This window comes from Delphinus delphis, chromosome 1 (genome assembly GCF_949987515.2).
Source record: "Delphinus delphis chromosome 1, mDelDel1.2, whole genome shotgun sequence".
Taxonomy (NCBI): Eukaryota; Metazoa; Chordata; class Mammalia; order Artiodactyla; family Delphinidae; genus Delphinus; species Delphinus delphis.
The window spans coordinates 83,233,722-83,251,570 of record NC_082683.1 but is presented as its reverse complement, the minus strand read 5'-3'; the positions used below and the strand labels follow the sequence as shown (position 1 = coordinate 83,251,570).

Here is a 17,849-nt window from a genome sequence, read left to right as displayed (position 1 = left end):
TCCTGTTCTTTCTGGAGTTAAAAATTGCTTTATTTTTTCACTTTTAAAAAAATGTACCTAACCTGAATTTATCCAGATGCTTCAATGTAACTATCAAATGCCCATCAATAATATCTTCTAGGGCTTCCCTGGTGGCGCAGTGGTTGGGAGTCCGCCTGCCAATGCAGGGGACAAGGGTTCAAGCCCTGGTCTGGGAAGATCCCACGTGCTGCGGAGCAGCTAAGCCCGTGCGCCACAACTGCTGAGCCTGTGCTCTAGAGCCTGTGTGCCACAGCTACTGAAGCCCATGTGCCTGGAGCCTGTGCTCCGCAACAAGGGAAGCCATCGCAATGAGAAGCCCGTGCACTGCAACGAAGAGTAGCCCCTGCTCACCGCAACTAGGGAAGCCCCGTGCACAGCAACAAAAGACCCAACACAGCCTAAATAAATAAATAAATAAATAATAAAATAAATAAATTTATTAAAAAAATAATATCTTCTAATGCCCAAACACGAGATTTTTCATTTATTCTTTTACTTTGCTAAAGCACAGACCCCAGCAGCTTACTCAGAAGGGGTGCATAGAAGATAAATTTTTAGAGGGCTTGACTGTCTGAAAATGTCTTTATTCTATTCTCATCCTTGATTGATAATTTGCATAAACTGAAGATCATTTTCCCTTAGCATTTTAAAAGCATTGTTCCATGTCTTTTACTTTCAGTGTTGCCACTGCAATGTCTAATACCTTTCTAGTTCCCATTCCTCTGTATCTGACCTATTTTTCCTTCTAGAATCGTCCCATTATCTCTAGTAGTCTAAAAGTTCACAGTGATGTACCTTAGAATGGTTCTTTTTTCATTGATTGTGCTGGATACTCAGGGGTTCTTTTGATCTTATCTGCAATTATTTTCTTTTATTATTTCTTTGCTAATTTCCTCCCTCCCATTTTCTTGTTCTCTCTTTGTGAGCTCTTGTTACTAGGATGTTGGGACTTCAATATTATTCTCTAGATTTATTGTCCTTTTATCTGATTGATCATCTCTGCATCTTTCTTTTCTACTGTCTAAGACAGAGATTCTAAATTGGGGGGGAGGGGAACTTCCCTGGTGGCGCAGTGGTTAAGAATCCGCCTGCCAATGCAGGGGACACGGGTTCGAGCCCTGGTCCAGGAAGATCCTACATGCTGCGGAGCAACTAAGCCCGTGCACCGCAACTACTGAGTCTGTGCTCTAGAGCCCGCATGCCACAACTACTGAAGCCTGTGTGCCTAGAGCCTGTGCTCCACAGCAAGAGAAGCCACCACAATGAGAAGCCCGCGCACGGCAACGAAGAGTAGCCCCCACTCACTGAAACTAGAGAAAGCCTGCCCGCAGCAGCAAAGACCCAACGCAGCCAATAAATAAATAATAATAAAAAAAAATGGCGGGGAGGGAGAGTTGATTCTCCCCACCCCAGCCATTTGGCAATGTCTAGTGATATTTTTGGTGGTCACCACAGGAAAAAGGGGCATGCACTGGCATCTAGTGAGTAAAGGCCAGGGAGGCTGCTAAGCGTGTAACAATGCACAGGACAGCCTCCCACGACAAAGAATTTCCAGCCCCAAATGTCAGTCATGCCAAGGCTGAGAAATTCTGGACGAGGAGAATTACTTAACTTTATCTTCCAACCTTCTAAAGTTTCTATTTCAGACATATTTTTCTTTCCCATTTTCTGATTAGCTCTTTTGTTATGGGAACTCTCCATCAAAAAATAAACTCCTTTCTCCAGAAAAGAAATTTCATACTTCACAGAAAGATTGTGTTGGTAGTGGTACAGTCAGGGTGGAGTGCCTGAGTGCAGGCTGGCTGTATGAGGTGGGGAGGAGAACCAGTGGTCCAAGAGCTTTGTAAACAACTTTGGTCAATCCCCCTTCTTCAGGTTTATTCCTCAACCTGCCTTCCACCATACAGTGCACCTCCAAATGCTGTCTCCTCCAAGCACTTAGGTTAGCCCCTCTCCCAATTTGCCAAGTCAATTACAGTCGGCCTTCCATTCCTGTGGATGTGGAACCCGGTCATAAGGAGGGCAGACTGTACTTCACCATTTTATGTAAGGAACTTGAATATCCATGGATTGTGATATCCAAAGGAGGTCCTGGAAGCAATCCCCCAAAGATACCGAGGTATAAATGCATCTCTACTCCATCCAACTTCTGGCTTCCAAAATTTACTGAGATCTCCCATCTGCTATGTACTTTTCTCCAGTCCTCTTCTTTCTTGTGGCTTATATCTTGTAAACCCCTTTGTACACTATCATTTTAGTGCTACTCTGCAAAGAATAAGTGATTTTAAAAAATTAAGTAACAGAAAGGGACCCAAAACAGAGGAAGGGGAAGAACATAATTTTTCTTAAATTTCTAAATTATTTTTTTAATTGTGCCAAAATATTTTCATAAATTAAAAAAATTTTTTACAAATTAAATAGATGTTAACAATTGCTAGTTTATGTATATGCTTATAACTTTTAGATCAGTTTGTTGAATATCCTTCCAGATACTTTTCCATGCATACTTGCATATACTTTAGGATTTTTTAAATAACAAAATGAATTAAAACAGTACATATTATTGTGTAATTGCTCAGACTATTCCATTCAATGGGTGCACCATAATGTATTTAACCAATCTCTTACTGTTGGACATTTATAGACCTTACTGTTGGACCAAATTTTCAGTTTTCCCAATACAGTAAAGTAGTAATGTCTGACTAGAAATTAATTCTAAGATTCAAAGCCAGTTTCAAGGTTAACGGGGAAACACTGGAGGATTCCTGCTCAGATCAAGAGGAAGAAAAACAAAAAAAGAGGAAGACAAGGGGGATGGCCACTCTCCCACTGCTAATACAGTGGTACTGGAAGTATCAGTCAAGGGTACTAGTGAAAGAGAAAAAGTAAAGACAATAACCATTGGGAAAAAAAGATTATAAAGTTGTTAATATTTGTAGATTATTACATACTTGGAAAACCCAAGAAAATCAACTGAAAAATATATAAACAATAGAAAATTAAGTATGGGAGCAGGATATAAAATTAATTTGTGGAAATCTGATATATATAGATATATATGTATACATATAACTGTGTACATGTGTGTATATATACATATATAAATACACATATATATTTGTATACACACACACACACACACACACACACACACAATACCCCCTTACAAAATAAAAGAAAGAAAAGCTTCCACTTACAACTGCAGCAAAAAATATAAAGTGCCTAGGAATAAATTTAACAATACGAATAACAATATAAATATGAAAAACTTATATGAGAAAACCTTTAAAACACTCCTACAGGACCCAAAGTAGACTTGGAACAATGAAAAGATAGACCATGTTGTTAAATAGGAAAAGTCAATGTATGTCAATTCTCCCTAAATTTTAATTTTTAAATTTATTGCAATGTCAATGAAAATACTATTTTCTGGAATAGGACAAGCTGATTCTAAAGTTCATATGGAAAAATAAACAAGCAAGAATCACAGAAAAACTCTTTTGAAAAGGAAGAATAGCTTCCTATGTATTAAAAAATACTACAGAACCTCAATAATGAAATACTTTTGGATAAGCCATAGGAATAGAGAGACTAATGGAATTGAATAAAAAGTCCAGAAATAGACCCAAATTAGGGGCATCTCAAACCACTGGTATAAAATAGACGTTTTAATAAATGGATAACATCTGGAAAAAATTAATTTAAATCTATATTGTATACTAGGATAAATTCCAAATGGGTCAAATATTTAAATATATACTGTGAACACACACAAATGTACTCTAAGAAAATATAGGTGAATTCTTTTCTTACCTTGGAATGGGAAGGCCTTTCTAACTGTGACTCAAAATCTAGAAGCCATAAAATATTAATAAATGTAACTAATTAAAAATCAAAAACTACTATAAGGCAAAAACTAATAACAATAACATAAGCAAAGTTGAAACACAAATTACGAACTAGGGGAAAAAAATCTGGTACTCAAATCGCAGATAAAGGGCTAACCTCCTTAATGTATAAGAAGCTTCTAGAAATCAAGAAGAAAAAATTCTGCCACTCAAAAAGAAAAAAGAAAAGAAGACCTTAACAGAAAAGTGACAGAAAAAGAAATATAAAAATGACCCTTACACATTATAAATGGCCCTCATTCATAAAGATAAGCAAATTAAAACTAATCAACCACATCTCATACACAGATTGTTATTTTACTTTCTCACTATTCTCTGACTTTGGAGCATTCACTTCCCACTACATTCTCTTTAGATTGGAATCTACCCACTATCATTTTGAGAAAAAATGGGAAATTTATGAAGCTATGTCTTTCTTTAAGTTCTATAGCACATTTTGTTAACAGGGCAGATAGAGCTTAACTGGATAACATTAGAGTGTTACTGTTTATCAACATATAAAAATATATGCTTGCTGTTTTGAAATATGAAGAACCCATATATCATTATGATAAAAATCAGAACAAGTATGTTCCCTATCTTCATCCTATTAACAAATTAAAAAAAATAAAGTTGATAGTTAAATTATTCATAACTAGAGTTAAATACAATTTTAAAATTTAGAAATATTCCTTAGTATAAACATCTCCTACCCTAGCCCCATCCTCTGCCAAATATATTCAGTTCCAAAAGAATCAAATTTTTGTAGTGATATAATTCAACTACTTCACTAGTCATGTGTTCATATGCACTGATCATATGAACTATCTTAAAAGTAACTAAAAAGAAAAAATTTCTTAGCAATTTCCATGACAGTATTGTTTTAATATACAAACATATTATCTCCCTTATATGTCCCAAACAAATTGATCTCCTAATGTCATCATGACTATCATTCATGTGATAGTATTACTGTAATCAACCCAAGATTTAAATCCTGTTCATCACTAACTGAAGTTCCTGTTTTAGGCACTCTGTATGAGAAGTTAGAAGCATCAAGAATGAGAGTTATGGGGGATTGGTTCAAGATGGTGGAGTAGAAGGACGTGCTCTCACTCCCTCTTGCAAGAGCACTGGAATCACAACTAACTGCTGAACAATCATCGACAGGAGGACACTGGAACTCACCAAAAAAGACACCCACATCCAAAGACAAAGGAGAAGCCAAAATGAGATGGTAGGAGGGGCGCAATCACAATAAAATCAAATCCCATAACTGCTGGGTGGGTGACTCACAAACTGGAGAACACTTATACAACAGAAGTCCACCCACTGGAGTGAAGGTTCTGAGCCCCACATCAGGCTTCCCAACCTGGGGGTCTGGCAATGGGAGGAGGAATTCTTAGATAATTAGACTTTGAAAGCTAGCAGGATTTGATTGCAGGACTTCAACAGGACAGGGGGAAACAGAAACTCCACTCTTGGAGGGCACACATAAAGTGATGTGCACATCCGGACCCAGGCGAAGGAGCAGTGACCCCATAGAAGACTGAACCAGACCTACCTGCTAGTGTTGGAGGGTCTACTGCAGAAGCGGAGGGTGGCTGTGTCTCACCGTGAGGACAAGGATCTCATTCAGATTCGATGGAGAAATCAAAAGCTTTACAGACAGGCAAAAGCTAAGAGAATTCAGCACCACCAAAACAGCTCTACAACAAATGCTAAGGGAACTTCTCTAAGTGGGAAACACAAGAGAAGAAAAGGACCTACAAAAACAAACCAAAAACAATTAAGAAAATGGTAATAAGAACATACATATCGATAATTACCTTAAACAGGAATGGATTAAATGCTCCAACCAAAAGACACAGGCTCACTGAATGGATACAAAAACAAGACCCATATATATGCTGTTTAAAAAAGATCCACTTTAGACCTAGGGACACATACAGACTGAAAGTGAGGGGATGGAAAAAGATATTCCATGCAAATGGAAATCAAAAGAAAGCTGGAGTAGCAATACTCATATCAGATAAAATAGGCTTTAAAATAAAGAATGTTACAAGACACAAGTAAGGACACTACATAATATCAAGGGATCAATCCAAGAAGAAGGTATAACAATTATAAATATATATGCACTCAACATAGGAGCACCTCAATACATAAGGCAACTGCTAACAGCTATAAAATAGGAAATTGACAGTGACACAATAATAGTGGAGGACTTTAAAACACCTCACTTACACCAATGGACAGATCATCCAAGCATAAAATTAATAAGGAAACAGAAGCTTTAAATGACAAAATAGACCAGATAGATTTATTGATATTTATAGAACATTCCATCCAAAAACAGCAGATTACACTTTCTTCTCAAGTGCACACAAAACATTCTCCAGGATAGATCACATCTTGGGTCACAAATCAAGCCTCAGTAAATTTAAGAAAATTGAAATCATATCAAGCATCTTTTCTGACCACAGTGCTATGAGATTAGAAATCAAATACAGGGAAAAAAACGTAAAAAACACAAACACATGGAGGCTAAACAATACGTTACTAAATAACCAAGAGATCACTGAAGAAATCAAAGAGAAAATCAAAAAATACCTAGAGACAAATGACAATGGAAACTCGATGATCGAAAACCTATGGGATGCAGCAAAAGCAGTTCTAAGAGGGAAGTTTATAGCAATACAAGCCTACCTCAAGAAACAACAAACATCTCAAATAAACAACCTAACCTTACACCTAAAGGAACTAGAGAAAGAAGAACAAACAAAACCCAAAGTTAGTAGAAGGAAAGAAATCATAAAGATCAGAGCATAACTAAATGAAATAGAAACCAAGAAGACAATAGCAAAGATCAATAAAACTAAAAGCTGGTTCTTTGAGAAGATAAACAAAATTGATAAACCATTAGCCAGACTCATCAAGAAAAAGACGGAGAGGACTCAAATCAATAAAATTAGAAATGAAAAAGAAGTTATGACACTGCAGAAATACAAAGCATCCTAAGAGACTACGACAAGCAACTCTATACCAATAAAATGGACAACCTGGAAGAAATGGACAAATTCTTAGAAAGGTATAACCTTCCAAGACTGAACCAGGAAGAAATAGAAAATATGAACAGACCAATCACAAGTAATGAAATTGAAACTGTGATTGATTAAAAATCTTCCAACAAACAAAAGTCCAGGACCAGATGGCTTCACAGGTGAATTCTATCAAACATTTAGAGAAGAGCTATCACCCATCCTTCTCAAACTCCTCCAAAAAATTGCAGAGGAAGGAACACTCCCAAACTCATGCTATGAGACCACCATCACCCTGATACCAAAACCAGACAAAGATACTACAAAAAAAGAAAATTACAGACCAATATCACAGATGAATATAAATGCAAAAATCCTCAACATAATACTAGCAAACTGAATCCAACAACACATTAAAAGGTTCATACACCATGAACAAGTGGGATTTACCCCTGGGATGCAAAGATTCTTCAATATACTCAAATCAATCAATGTGACACACCGTGTTAACAAATTGAAGAAGAAAAACCATATGATCATCTCAATAGATGCAGAAAAAGCTTTTGACAAAATTCAACACCCATTTATGATAAAAATTCTCCAGAAAGTGGGCATAGAGGAAACCTACCTCAACATAATGAAGGCCATATACAACAAACCCACAGCAAACATCATTCTCAATGGTGAAAAACTGAAAGCATTTCCTCTAAGATCAGGAACAAGACAAGGATGTCCACTCTCACCACTATTATTCAACATAGTTTTGGAAGTCCTAGCCATGGCAATCAGAAAAAAAGGAAATAAAAGGAATCCAAATTGGAAAAGAAGAAGTAAAACTGTCACTGTTTACAGATGACATGATACTATACATAGAGAATCCTGAAGATGCCACCAGAAAACTACTAGAGTGAATCAATGAATTTGGTAAAGTTGCAGAATACAAAATTAATGCACAGAAATCTCTTTCATTCTTATACGCAAATGATGAAAAGTCTGAAAGAGAAATTAAGGAAACACCCCCATTTACCACTGCAACAAAAAGAATAAAATACCTAGGAATAAACCTACCTAGAGAGACAAAAGACCTGTATGCAGAAAATTATAAGACACTGATGAAAGAAATTGAAGATGATACAAACAGATTTACAGTTATACCATATTCTTGGATTGGAAGAATCATCATTGTGAAAATGACTCTACTACCCAAAGCGATCTACAGATTCAATGCAATACCTATCAAATTACCAATGGCATTTTTTACAGAACTAGAACAAAAAATCTTAAAATTTGTATGGAGACACAAAAGAACCCGAATATCCAAAGCAGTTTTAAGGGAAAAAAATAGAGCTGGAGGAATCAGACTCCTGACTTCAGACTATACTACAAAGCTACAGGAAACAAGACAATATGGTACTGGCACAAAACAGAAACATAGATCAATGGAAAAGGATAGAAAGCCCAGAGATAAACCCACACACCTATGGTCAACTAATCTATGACAAAGGACGCAAGGATATACAGTGGAGAAAATACAGTCTCTTCAATAAGTGGTGCTGGAAAAACTGGACAGCTCCATGTAAAAGAATGAAATTAGAACACTTCCTAACACCATACACAAAAATAAACTCAAAATGGATTTGAGACCTAAATGTAAGACCAGACACTATAAAACTCTTATAGGAAAACATGGGAAGAACACTCTTTGACATAAATCACAGCAAGATCTTTTTTGATCTACCCCCTGAGTAATGGAAATAAAAACAAAAATGAACAAATGGGACCTAATGAAACTTAAAAGCTTTTGCAAAGCAAAGGAAAGTACAAACAAGATGAAAAGACAACCCTCAGAATGGTAGAAAATATTTGCAAATGAATCAACAGAAAGAGGATTAATCTCCAAAGTATGTAAACAGCTCATGCAGCTCAATATGAAAAAAGCAAACAACCCAATCCAAAAATGGGCAGAAGACCTAAATAGACATTTGTCCAAAGAAGACATACAGATGGCCAAGAGACACATGAAAACTGCTCAACATCACTAATTATTAGAGAAATGCAAATCAAAACTGCAATGAGATATCACCTCACACCAGTTAGAATGGGCATCATCAGAAAATCTACAAACAACAAATGCTGGAGAGGGTGTGGAGAAAAGGGAACCCTCTTGCACTATTGGTGGGAATGTAAATTGATACAGCCACTACGGAGAACAGTATGGAGGTTCCTTAAAAAAACTAAAAATAGGGGCTTCCCTGGTGGCACAGTGGTTGGGAGTCTGTCTGCTGATGCAGGGGACGTGGGTTCGTGCCCCAGTCTGGGAAGATCCCACATGCCGCAGAGCGGCTGGGCCTGTGAGCCCTGGCCGCTGAGCCTGCGCGTCCGGAGCCTGTGTTCCGCAACAGGAGAGGCCACAACAGTGAGAGGCCCGCGTACCACAAAAAAAAACCAACTAAAAATAGAATTACCATATGACCCAGCAATCCCACTACTGGGCATATACCCCGAGAAAACCATAATTCAAAAAGACACATGCACCCCAATGTTCACTGCAGCACTGTTTACAATAGCCAGGTCATGGAAGCAACCTAAATGCCCATCAACAGACAAATGGATAAAGAAGTTGTGGTACATATATACAATGGAATATTACTCAGCCATAAAGTGGAACGAAATTGGGTCATTTGTAGAGTTGTGGATGGATATAGAGACTGTGACACAGAGTGAAGTCAGAAAGAGAAAAACAAATATTGTATATTAACACATATATGTGGAACCTAGAAAAATTGTACAGATGAACTGGTTTGCAGGGCAGAAATTGAGACACAGATGTACAGAAGAAACGTATGGACACCAAGGGGGGAAAGTGGCAGGGAGGGTGTTGTGTGATGAATTGGGAGATTGGGATTGACATATATACACTAATATGTATCAAATGGATAACTAATAAGGATCTGCTGTATTAAAAAATAAAATTCAAAAAAAACAGTAAAAAAAGAAGAATGAGAGTTATAATTATTGTTTATATAGAAAATGCACATGCTACATTCAGATCTCCCACTTAATCATGAGGCCTACGTTCTTTGCATTTTAGTACAAACAAAACATTTTTGCCCTCTAGCAAGTAACAGTTTAAAAAAATTATCCATTTCCATCTCTTTTCGAAATACTTGTTATACTTTGCAATATACTAAGAAGTCAATCTAGTTTTAGTAAAAAAGAAATCATCCTTTGTAAATTTTTTTTCCAACAGGAGACGTGTAGTTCTAGTCACAGATTTTTATTTCATTTTATTTATTTTTAAATTAATTAATAATTTATTATTCTTGGCTGCATCGGGTCTTCGTTGCTGTGCATGGGCTTTCTCTAGTTGCGGCGAGTGGAGGCTACTCTTCGTTGTGGTGCACGGGCTTCTCACTGTGGCTTCTCTTGTTGCAGAGCACAGACTCTAGGCATGCAGGCTTCAGTAGTTGCAGCACGCAGACTCAGCAGTTGTGGCTCGCGGCTCTAGAGCTCAGGCTCAGTAGTTGTGGTGCACGGGCTTAGTTGCTCCATGGCATGTGGGATCTTCCCGGACCAGGGCTTGAACCCGTGTCCCCTGCATTGGCAGCTGGATTCTTAACCACTGTGCCACCAGGGAAGTCCCTAGTCACAGATTTTTAAATTATCCTTGGCAGAAAATACAAGGTCAAAAATAATTATTGAAAGACTGTTACAATTAAGTGTCTTCAAACTTTGTCAAATATATTCTGTAATAAAATGTGGAGTATCCCAAAATGCTAACATAATATTTAATAGGCAAAAAGTAGGTAGGAATGAATTTTGGGGTAAAGAAAATTTTAACTATTAATTCTATTTATATGTGGCATATTAGGAACTATAATATCAATAATCAGAAGACCATCAGGATAAGGAAATTTAATTTAATCTATGAATTCTTCCTCCAGTCAAATACAAATCAAGCATTTCACAAAAATAATATATATACCAAGTCAAAATGAAATGTCAGTATTTTTAGCATAGAAATTATTTCTTTTGATGTAGATATGAAATTCACTATTTCTCAAAACATGTAGAGATAGAAGGTGAGGTCTTCAGAATTTGGATGTTTGGTGATAACCAATTGGCAGAGAGAATATTATCTGCAGTGGTTGTCTATCTCTCTGCATGGCTAACATGATCCACCAGTAACTGGAAGTCACCTTTGACTCCTTTCTCACTCCACAGAAGCTTTAGGATGTGCATTAGAGCAACTGCCTGCAAACTAGTCTCCTTTGTTCCAGTCTTGTTCCTACATCTTCTAATCTACCTCAATTGCTGCTGTCAGTAAGAAAACAATGAATATTTTCTGAACTTAGAAATAAATGAAGTCACATACTCACCCAAAGTCCAGCTGACTTCTGGACAAGTACCTAATTATCAAAGCCCACCACCAATAGAAGAGGCAACATTATGGTACATCAGAGTCCAAAGCACAACTAAGAGTCTCACAATTGTGTTCTGGGAGTTTGATCGCTGAACACACATGGATTTTAAGTTGGTTGAAGACAAAGTTTCTGTCTTCTCCACCTTTGCACCTTATACTGCACCTTGCAAGGTGGGTGCTCTCTATGTGTTCTCCCTATACCTATTTTCCCCACTTTTCTTAGCTAGCAAAGGAACTCAGTTAAGAGTTGGAAGTTCTGGGACTTCCCAGGTGGTCCAGTGGTAAAGAATCCACCTTCCAAAGCAAGGGACACAGGTTCGATCCCTGGTTGGGGAACTAAGATCCCACATGCCTCAGGGCAACTAAGCCCACGAGCCACAACTACTGAGCTCACACGCTTCAACAAGAGACCCCGCGTGCCGCAAACTACAGAGCCCACGCGCCCTGGAGGTCGCGCGCCACAACTAGAGAGAAGGCCTCGCACGGCAGCGAAGCGCCTGCACGCCGTGTTGATAGAGCCTGTGTGCCACAGAGAAGACCCGACGCAGCCAAAAAAAAATAATAATAACAAATAAAATAAATAAATATTTTTTAAAAAGACTTGGAAGTTCTATGGCTAGGGGAGAGTCTAAACTCACAGTCTACATTCTAGAGTGGAAAAGGGCAAAAGAACGACATGTTTTCCCTCATTTTTTATCCTGAGCAATTATCTAAAGTTAATAAAAGGGAACCAAGTGATTTAAAGAAATACTTTGCCTTTCCTTTTAGAGCTCCTACAGAGAAACTGCCCTTTGGTTTGTACAGGAAGCGCTGTACCAGATGACATTTTACAAACTATCAGGATTTGGCTTTTAACACAATTTTATGCACACAATATTCTACTAGTACAGAAAGGGAAAGTAGGCCCTCTAATATATCACAAGTGAAAGGAACTCAATTTCAATTCACTTTGTCTTAATCCAAATTATTAAATCTTTCAACAAAGAATGCACATTGTAAGGGCATCACGGGAAAGTTTTAAAATTGCATAATTTTTTTGTTGTTGTTGTTTTTGCGGTACGCGGGCCTCTCACTGTTGTGGCCTCTCCCGTTGCGGAGCAACAGGCTCCGGACGTGCAGGCTCAGCGGCCATGGCTCACGGGCACAGCCGCTCCGCAGCATGTGGGATCTTCCCGGACCGGGGCCCGAACCCGTGTCCCCTGCATCGGCAGGCGGACTCTCAACCACTGCGCCACCAGGGAAGCCCTAAAATTGCATAAATTTTGATTGCAAGCCAGACAAGAAATTCTTAGAAAAAAGTAACTATCACTAACAGCTAAAAACACCAACTGTCTAGATTCAGCATTTATTATACTGATTTGGAAGGAAGAGGGGACAAACAAACAAATAGAGCTAAAGTTCAAAACCATGTGTCTCAATATTTAGATGTGTTTTTTGGTAGATCTGCCCTTCTTTGGTTTGTAACGACCATTACAACAGTAAAAACCAATCATTCTTTGAAATTGGAAATCAACATAAAAATACAAAGAGTCAACTCACTGACACCCCTGTTGTGCTTCATCACCCTGGACCCAGAGTTCAGCCCTCTCTCTAGTTTTCATAGAAAATTATCTCCAAGAATTTCAAGATTTACCCCAACTTTACAGACGATTAAGGAGATTCCTGAGAAGTTGAATGGTCTGCCATCAACTCTGTTCCTCTCTTTTTCCCTACATGACAATTGAATGGGCATCTTCTGTCTCTCAAACTCCTTGGAGTTTCACTGCTTACCTAAAGTAGTTCTTCCAAACAAATACAGCACGAATCCTAAAATAAGTCCTGTGAAAAACTTTCTTCAACTTGATTCACCTCCCTCGCTTTCATTTCTCAGTACACTCTTACACTCTCCTAGCCCCTTGACATTTTCATCTCCAAGTTTTGACAACTTCTTGAGTAACCTGATAACATATGGGCTTTTCTGCTTTAATTCTGAGCTCTAACTTTTGCAACTAACCTTTACTCAGTTCACTTCCACCCACTCCAGGTAACAGCCTCATCCAATTTTGGACCTGTTTCAGCTTTGTCTCCACTCTGTTCTTCCTATTTCCACAATCCACCAAGGTACATCTGATATCAATTCCACTTACACAATAGCTATCTAAAGCTCTCTTTCTTGAGCTCCAGACCGACATTCCCAATATCCTACTACGTGTTCTCAGGTTCTTCAAATGCAATAAAATGTAACTCATTATTCCCCCACTCCTCCCCATACTCTTCTTTCTCACTTTTCTCAGTTTAAGGAGTCATTGTGCACCTAATCACCCAACCCAGAAACCTCAATTTTCCTAGACTCCTCCCTCTTACTTGGCTCTCTGTATCCAAGTAGACACCAAATTCTGTCAATTCTACTCCCTAAAGATCTTTCATATATTTATGTCCTCTACCCTTCCTCTTTCACTCACCCAGTTTAGACCCACGTGCCTTCTTTAACCTCTGATGTCTCTCTGGTGTCTTCCCTCTTTGAGCCTTTACACAGAAAGTTCCAGGATAATAATTTCCTTCCCAGTGCCTAGCACCACAGGTTTCACACATGACAGACCATCAATAAGCATTCATTAATTACAGAAGAGACTTCAAATCCTCGTGATCTCACATCTTTCCTTTCCTCGCCATTCACTGATTGCCTCTGTCTCTACATCCAACCTCATGCTTCTTCAGGATTCTTCTAACTTGCTGTTGATTTTCTTCTTACCCTTTTACCTCCAATCAAAGCTTTCTATTACTCTTTATTGCCTATCAAGTAAATGCATGGCACCAAGATCCTCCATTCTAGCTCAGACCTACCTTTCCAGTCTTATTGTTCATACCCTCCCTCTCATATTCTTTACTCAATTTAGCCAAATTCAACCACTAGTCATTCTCCCCCAAAATGCTGTGCATTTTCCTGCCTCCTTGCCTTTGCTCATGCTGCTTCCAAAACGCAGGATGTCTTGCCTTCATATCTTTCTGTCAAAAGCTTTCCTAGTTTTAAGGCCCAGATCAAATGCCACTTTCTTCATAAAACTTACTGTTTCTTCCAGACAAAATTTCTCTCTTCCTCTTCTCTCCTTCTTTGAAACTAGTTTGCTACTTGCTTTGTACAAGTATTTTATTTCTCCTACTAAAGAAGCAGTATCATACAGTTTTTCAAAGCAGTGCTTTTCAGACCACCAGCAGCAGAATAACAGGAGTCTTGTTAAAAACAAAAACAAGGGCTTCCCTGGTGGCGCAGTGGTTGAGAGTCCGCCTGCCGATGCAGGGGACGTGGGTTCGTGCCCCAGTCCGGGAAGATCCCACATGCCGCGGAGCGGCTGGGCCCGTGAGCCATGGCCGCTGAGCCTGCGCGTCCGGAGCCTGTGCTCCCCAACGGGAGAGGCCACAACAGTGAGAGGCCCGCGTACAGCAAAACAAAAACAAAACAAAAACGCTACTGAATCGGACTCTTTTGAGGTAGAACTCAGAACTCTGCAGTTTGAAAACAGGCTCCCCAGTAAAGGGCACAGAGAAGTTGGAGGCCTGTGAGGTACAGAAACGGGCCTTGAAGTCAGTCCAACTGAGTTGCATTCCAGTTGTATCTCTGTTAAAAGATAATTTTCAGAGAAAGCAAAAATCATGACTCTGATACAGATAGAAAAGAAAAAAAAGTTAAAGATGTTATTTAACTCGTTCAGTGAGGGAAACAGGGAGATGTTATAACCTGTTCGAAAGAGAATCTGAGAAAAGACATTTATACAGAGTTGTAAAATGATGCAAAGATGATAAACGGCTATGATCAGATAATCCAGAAGGATGTGCAGTAGTTCAAAGACAATGAAAGGCAAGAGTGAGATGACCTGGAAGGTATCTTGTAGGCAATGCCAAGTTTTCTACTAAAACATGACAGTTTTTCTATGCCTCTTACTGGCTGTACAATTTTGAGTATGTTAACTTCTCTGATCCTCAGTTACTTTATCTGTAAAATGGTAATAAGATTTCATAGTTTTTGAAAAGTTTAAATGGGGACAATAATTACCTGACAGAGCTATTGTGAAAATTAAATGAGCTAATGAGTTCCAAGATCTTAGGACAGTGATGCGCACGTGATACTCGATAAACATCACACAGCGGTAGTAGTGCTACTGGTACTATTACTACCAACTAGAAGTTCCTTGAGACTCATTTTTGTTTATTAGTGAATGTAGTCATTCAATCAATCAACCAATGTGTATAAAATACCTATTTATGCTACGTTTGGGTGGATTATAAAATGGTCTCCGCCCGCAAGGAGTCCAGGCCAGCAGAGGAGATGAGAAGTTAAACAAATAGTTACACAGGATACAAAAAGTAAAAATAGAGGTATGTGAGTACCATTAACAAAATGGCTAACCGTGTGTGGAATGTACAGAATGCTTCCAGAAAAGCATTATAGAGGTGAATTTGAGCTGAATTTTGAAGGGTGACCAGGAAGTCACTAAGGAAGCACAGTGTGCTAACAATTATTGTGCTAGATCATTATGTACGTTAATCTTATTTAATTCGCACAAGAGCCGTATAATAAGAGCGCACACAAATTGAGTACTTACTTTGTGTCAGGCCCTTTTTAAAATAACATTCATTATCCTATTTTATGAAGAAAAAGCCCGAGGCTTAGAGAAATCAAGCAACTTTCCCAAGATGATGCAGCCGGTGAGTGGCAAAGCCACAATTCATCCCAGATAACCTATTTCCAAAATGTAGGAAATATCATCTCCATTTACTAATAAGAGAATCAAAACCCAGAGAGACTATGAAAACTTCCAGGAAAAACTGATTGGCAACTGGGCTCCTGGGTATTTTTTGTTTGTTTGTTTGTTTTAATATATATATTTTTACAATTCACATTCTTTTTTTAAAAATAAATTTATTTTATTTTTTTAAATTTAGTTTTGGCTGTGTTGGGTCTTTGTTGCATTGTGAGGGCTTCTCATTGTGATGGCTTCTCTTGTTTTGGAGCATGGGCTCTAGGCTCATGGGCTTCAGTAGTTGTGGCATGCGAGCTTCAGTAGTTGTGGCTCGTGGGCTCTAGAGAGCAGGCTCAGTAGTTGTGGCGCACGGGCTTAGTTGCTCTGCGGCATGTGGGATCTTCCCGGACCAGGGATCGAACCTGTGTCCCCTGCACTGGCAGGCGGATTCTTAACCACTGCACCACCAGGTAAGTCCCCTGGGTTCCTGGTTTTAAAGCCCAGGCAAGTTGGGGAGGAAGAGCACTCCAGAAAGAAGGAGAAAGAGCAAAACCTTGGAGGCATGGAGGAGCGTGGCATGTCCCCAGGAACCAAAAATGTTTGAAACTCAATATGCATATATAGAAACAGCAATAGGAGATGAAGCCCCTAAAGATCATTTCAGGGATTGTGAAAAATAAATTATCTCACACTAAATATTGCAGACTCTGCTCAGGAGCAAATGAGGAAACAATGGATGACTTTAAGCAAGGGAATAAAGCAAACAAAGGTTTAGATTGGAGGCAGGGCAACGAGTTATGAAGCAGCAAAGGCTAGTATTATTGAGATCAAGAGTTTTGAAGCCAGTCACCATGCCACTTATCACGACCTAAGGAAAGAGAACCTCTTTGAGCCAGAGTCTCCTCATCTGTAAAATGAATATAATACAGTCATTATGAGGTGTAAATGAAAGAACATAGGTAAACACCTGACTGTACTTTAGATCTAGTAGGCATTCAATAAATGATGGTGCTTGTATTAACAGTTGTTTATTGCCATTTTTGTTGTGAGACAGATATCTTGAGACCTAGTTTAGGTATTTTTGAAGGAAGAACATGTTAAATACACTTAGTGGTGTGCTTTTATCTGGGTCGTTTAGAAATAAAATCAATACTGCTTGACTTTTTCAGACATAGTAAATTCACCTGTATAAGAACAGCAAAGTCCCAGGAGCACAAAGAGAACCAGATTTCAGGAATGGCATGAGGTTGAGGGTTCAGTTTATCAAACATTTCTTGTGTCCAACACTATATTAAGTGTTGCATACATAAAAATAGTTAAAACACAGTCTCCCTTCACAAGGAGTCAAGCTGTACAGTCTGTATCTACAATACAGTTCTTTGGGCTGATTTCCTTTATTCTAGATTCCTGGCCTCCTCTTTTACTTACAACCTCTCACTCATCCCTTGGGTCTGATATTTACACTACTCTTTGGAAGTGATCTTGGTTTCCCTACTTCATTACTCTCCTCCCCCAAATTTGTACTCCTTCCTTTCCTCGATGAGTAAGATTACACTTCATCTGATCGAAACCTATCCTCAGAACCCTACCCTGGTTCCAAGGAACCTTGCTACTGTAGTGAAGTTAAACCAATTCTCTCAACAGCTGGCACCAGAATTCTTCTCAGAGGGAAATACTTTGATGAGTTGCTATGAGTAGACACGGAGTGCTTGAGAACTTGGGTCAGCAAGAGAGAGGATAATCAAAGACTGTTCTACAT

General features: G+C 38.6%; 1 protein-coding gene across 2 annotated transcripts in view; it reads right to left on the bottom strand.

Annotated features, from left to right (window-relative positions):
* The window catches only part of TLCD4 (TLC domain containing 4), a 101,135-nt gene that overhangs the window by 61,875 nt on the left and 21,411 nt on the right, over nucleotides 1-17,849 (bottom strand). The window lies entirely within an intron of this gene.